Here is a 6434-nt window from a genome sequence, read left to right on the forward strand (position 1 = left end):
TTGTATATAAATATATTATACATGTGTAATGTGTGTATTTTTTTTGTTTTAAACATGATGTAAACTCTTTTTTACATGCTTTTGTTGGTAAAATTCAGCGCACCGAGCTCTCTATCTATTATAGATTACATTTTATCGACTGCAAGTGTAATTGTTTCAAAAAAAAAAAGTCTGTGTGAACTGTTCACAAAACATAACCACAACCGTAATAACTCCGCAACAACAGCAGCAATATAACAACAACAAGAACAACAAGAACAGTTAAACTTCTACGCCAAAACAATTATTAAATATTCGGAGAGAAAAAGTCACGAATTCAGAATATATATATATTTGTATTTTGTATGTATAGATGGAAAGTGATTTTATATGTAGAGACCGAGGATCAAGGGGCGTAATCGTCGACGGTGACAAAATTCCCGTCTGTATGTGCAACTCGTCCCCAGCGAAATTAAAAGTTAAATGTTTCCGGGGACACGAGCTGCAGAGATTGCCTTCTGCTGTGCCGAGTTTTCGTGTCACACCCCCTAACACATATACGCGCAGACGTTCGTCGAACTCCAATCGATGGATTATCAATCCGCGTAAAATGTTTTTTGCGTGCACCCCCGCAGATGGTGCATTTCGTTTCGGCGAAGTTTTTCTTCCTCCTGTCCACCATAACTCTCTATCGTCGAACACCGGGGAAAAGAAAAAAAAGTAGGGGAACCCAGGTGTTTTAAAGGAAATCACTTCCATTTACACCGAAAAATGTTTCAAAGGCACACCGCGGGAATGAATGGGGTTGGATCCGACGAGCGGTTTTTCCGAAAAGGCACAGTTTAACGCGGTGGGAGCTTGTATTTTAGTAGAGAGACGGAGTGGAGTGAGGAATAAGGAAGCGTGACAGATTTGTGGCCATGTTAAAATGCTTCCTTGTCGAGTATTTATCGGAAAAATGTTCTATTGGTATAGAGCCAAAACTGTCCGAGGACGCCACAGAAGTTTATCCTCGGAATCGTAAAATTATGTTCGGCAGCCGATGGAAGTGAAATATTTACTTTCACGTAGGCAAATAATTTATATAATATGTATATGTTTATAGTGAAAAAATCATGGCTTGTCAATTATTTCTATTTGCGAGGAATATCCACCTACATATATTATGTTTCAGTTTTAAAATATTAAAATAATATTTAAAAAGTTATTTTTTTACGGCAGTCCATTGACTTTTAAATTATTTTTTAAGGGTTTAAGGTATAAATTACACAATTTCAAAATATGAACTCAGCCATCTATTCAACGTTTTGATTTATTTCTTAAGCTACTATAATAATTCATCATTGCAAATATCAATTTATGAAGTTATTATTGCAAAAGTTGAATGTGTGTATATAAATTATACTATGTGTTATTTTATTAATTTTAGTAAATACGTATTAATATTAAATTCAATTTAGTTGCGGAATTTAATTCGAAACTTTGTCATTAGTTAAAGCGGATTGAAAACTGTTGCTTTGCCCAAACTATTATTCAAACATTGAAATTCTGTTCTAGGGATTTATAAAGCTTATTTGAGGATTATACATTTTTTTAATAACTATGTAATTGGTAAAATAAGAAAAAAACAATAGAAGATTTGATATTTATTGTGTTTAAGAATCAATTGTATAAAATCGAGAGTAGAAATATTGACTTGTGTATAAATAAAGTACTTATTGATAATTTTTAATTACATAATATTAATATTAAGTTAAGTGCGCCTGCCTAATATATTTTTAAGTAATTACGTAGGCACATATTATTATGCACACAATATCGTCAGTTTGAAAAATATTTGATTTGAATGCCAATAATCTATATGTATCTTTAGTTGTTTGAGTTCGACGAAATTAGGAAAAACAGCAGTTCGATGACAGAAAAAAAGTATGTATATCAAAGCCTTGTAACCGAAAAGTTTCCAATATTGGCGGTAAACATTGTAATCCCTTGCGTGTTGCATTTCCTTGCTTTTTGATGACATAAAATCGTGTTGAACAATCGTTAAAGAACAACCGAAACGATATTATAGTAATTACATTTACTGCGCGCATATATTATACTATACCTACGTATTATCCCAATGCGTGTACAAGTTTAATATGTCTGAAATAATATTTTGTTTAATTTTTAATTTCTAGTACGGCGTTTGAAATAACTAATAAGTAATAACTAATAATAATAATACAAAAAAAATAATGATATATAGTCTGATAATTATTACAATTCCACGATGAGACCGAGGTGCGTATTATTGTTCAAGTATAATAATATTCAAAAAACCGATAAGGTCACACGGCCCGCGTTTGTACCTACTACTAATACACTATTTACGCATAATATGGGTTTTGTTTTTATTTTCGTATACATAATTGAACAATGCTAATGCGCATTAGCTAAGCTAATACGGAATAAATAATGTACGGAAAGGACGACAGCCGTGCTCAAATATATTAATTTACGATTGAAATGTGCGAGGTCGGCTTTTTCAAGTTCCAGGTTAAAAGTAGGTTATAGTATGATATGTATTATGCACACATAAAACAATGTTTTACACGTTTCAGAAGTTAAAAAAAAAAAAAAAACTATCCGTCAGTAACAATATTTGGAATACGGCCTTTCAACAAGTATCCGAGGAATAGCTCGCAATTGACAAATTGATAAAAATGTGAACGAATTTAGAAAAATAAAGAAACCAAAATTTACCTCAAAGTTTCTAGTAATAATATTAATAACTGGTACTTTGCGTACCTACGTTATACACGACATTACACATAATCGCATGTACCTACCTAAAAATTATAATATTATATCGTATAATATATTATATTAACGACGGAGAGGCTGTTATTCTTAAATCGGATCGTCGTAGCTGCAGCGGTGTATAATACGAGGGCCATAACGTCCAGATATACCACAAAGTACCGCAATAAAGATTTTTCCCTTTTACCCGACGAACGCAAATTATTGTCCTGACGGTTCGCGTCATACACGACACGGTGTATGACACGCAATTTTTCGTCCGCCCGGAACCGACTATATTATGGGATATAATATTTCAGGCTTGCCGGCAGGGGAAAATCTTCCGTTACAATACACCCCGCCAATTTATACGATTTATTGGCCAATCATAATTTATAAGCAGTGACTAGATTGTATGTATAGGTAAAGGGACCACATCTCTGCACGTTCCCTCTACACACATTGCATCATTATTATAGTTTGTGGTTTGAATTTGAAATATTTAAAGAAATGAAAATTTCACGTTCCAGGAAATATTGCAATGGTTGATACTACGAACAATATATTTATTTTATCACACAGGTATACTATGTATCTTGAATAGATGCTCATTTAAGTATTTACCTATTAGTGATTAATCAATGCGCACATAGGGAGCAGTGATACCTAATGAATAGTTTACAACAAGGTGGATATAATATATTATATGGTATATTTATCACCATCGGCTTACAATAGACGATACTAGCCAGGGTTTAAGAATCACCTTGTTTATGATAATAAATTGAAAAGTCTCAATCAGTTAATCAGTTATCGCTTATCAATCGCATCTAAATGTTATGACGTTTTAAAATCCTAGTTAACAATTATCATATGTGCACAATGTGAGCTTCGTGCAGGACGTATCTTGAGGGTTTGGCGAATGGTGACGAACCCCGATAATAATACTATATTATTATTATTATCAAGTTCCTACGTATACTCATCATTGCAAATGGTAAGATATACAATTAATCGATCTAAACTCACGGATGGTTACAGCACACTGTACCAAAGATCTAGATTTTTCGTAAATTATTATTATAGACACAATCCGGACGGCCATACAGATTTGACTTTTTCGTCTTTTGCAGGTATTTACGATTAATAATTGTTAGAGAATGTTGTGGTATTAAATTATATACCTATAACGTGACGTATAGATTTAGATACAGGTGCATTGTAATACCTATTTCCTAATTATACATAAAAGTTGTACTGCCAATGAAGTATATATTTATAAAAGTTAAATGTACAGTATACTACAAACAAGTAACAATTGTACTTCATACCTTTAAACTTTAAATACCTAACATATTATAATTACGTATATTATGAAAGTATAATATTAAAGTCTCTAGTCTATATCCTTTTTAGTATTTTGTAAAAGCTATATTGTATTAGTAATAACTTTATAACCTTTAAGTACATACGATGAAAAACTTTTTTATTTTCTCGTTAGTATAGTACAACTACGAATCCCCATTATTTCGTATAATATTGTATCGATTAAATCATTTATTTTTCCTTGAAAACAATAAATTAAAATGAGTTGTTGTAAATTATGTTTTTTTTTTTTGCTGTTCATTTTCAATTCACAATGAGTTTAAATTTTCTTATACTATTGTACGTCAAGTTAATTGAAGTATATTTATGTTTTTTTTTTGTTGAATCGAGAACGATTTCATGCATAGTTAGATCGACGCACCGGGTTGTATTGTAATATGCGAATTCAATTTGCACGGGGAGGTAACGATGGTGCCTCCGAGGAATAAGAAATGGAATTGGTTTCGTGACGGGGAAAAAAACAATGCGATGAGTAACTCGCTGGGGTCGAATCGTCATCGTCGCAGGAATCATCGCCAAATTCCGACAAAAATGTCATGGGATCGCAAATCTTAATGACTTCAGCGTTCTTGACGTCTTTGGTTTTAGGACAAATTGAATTCTGTCATCATCATCATCATCCTTCTCCAAATTGCTTTACCGTTTATAATCGAGTATTTAAATTAGACGGTCGTCTGTTGTTTGCCTTTCTCTTTGTCTGACAGCGTTATCAATTATTATTACCATTATTATTATTGTTATTATAATCATCATTATCATGATATTGCGTTCACAATAATATTTGAGTGTATGCATGTTGTATATTATAGTGCTGGAATAGGCTATAGCTAATGTATAACCTGTGATATCTTGAAATATTTATAAGTAGTAGATATATCTAGGTTTATAGGTCTACTGCAATTATATATATTATTATATTATGTAAACTGTAATTTGACTTGAGTCTTATTTTTAAATATGTGTGTATTATTACATTTTTATGACTTAATGAGGTTATGGTAATGTTGTGTTGTATTAAACTAACGCCCCAGATCGTGTATTTAGATCACGATTTCTATATAGCTACATTATTTTGGATATGGCAGTTACCGTGTTTCAGTGTTTGTATGAATATATATTATTGTTGTGTGTTATGTAGATTGAACATGAAAATTAATCGATAAATTATGTTAATATTGAATATTTGAATTGCAGTGGCAAATGTAAAAAGTGCAAGAAGTAGTATACGCCACGAGATAAACTACATCAATAACCAGTCGTCCGTGTCAAAGGTATGTACAAAAAAGGTTTTGCGGTGAGCGTAATTATTCAGCATTTTTTTACTACCTACCTATAGTCTATATATTCAAACAAAACTTGATTAAATATAATAATTTTTTATTCTTACATATTATTGGCTTTTGCTGTATTTTACAATGCCTTTCAATATATTTTTTTGTACAGACTCATTCTTTCCATCCACGGTAAAATATATTTAAAATAATTTCCAAATCGATAAGATTATTTCTTGTTTATTCAGTTCCAAAATGCTCAAAATTGTACAGTATAGTTGACATACAGTTGACTGAGAGGACTGAAGTCATTTGAAGATTTTTAATTGTAAAAAATTACGATTTTGTAATTAATTCAAATATTGAAATATTTCCTTATAATATTTTAATTAATAGTAATATTATCTATAATAATATTTATAAATATTTTTTTTATAATTACGAAGAAATCGGAGAAAGAATTGAGAAACCTAAATCAAATTAATTTATTGAGTACAATAAAAAAAAATGTAAAACGTATGTATAAGTTATAGCTGTAACGATTTCCTTAGCGGTGAAAAATCATTGCTTCAGCAGCTATCTTTCGAAGCAATCGAAATGTGACGTTAGATACGTGTTCATAAATAAAGCTCGACAGAAAGAAAAAACAACGAAGAGGTGCGAGTATCTTGAGTTGATCCGGGAAATAAGATTTGTAATGAACATTCGTAATAAGGAGACGACAGTGGGATATCATGGGACATTTTCTACGGTATGACAAGACATATTACATCATAAGCCGTTATGGTAGGTACTGAAGTATAGATTATTGAAAGATATAAGACTGCTTTAAGAAAAATTTATAAACTCGTAGATATCTGTATTTAAAAAAAATGAGTAAAAATAGCTGCTCGATGGAATCAAAAAAAGCTATATGTTATTATAGTTGTTGCAGTAGATTGTGAGTAATGTTGTAAGCCAACCAAACGGTCCAAAAGAAAAATATTAGTACAGCAAATGAACCACTTAATTTTTTTG

Source organism: Myzus persicae, unplaced genomic scaffold (assembly GCF_001856785.1).
Source record: "Myzus persicae strain clone G006 unplaced genomic scaffold, MPER_G0061.0, whole genome shotgun sequence".
Taxonomy (NCBI): Eukaryota; Metazoa; Arthropoda; class Insecta; order Hemiptera; family Aphididae; genus Myzus; species Myzus persicae.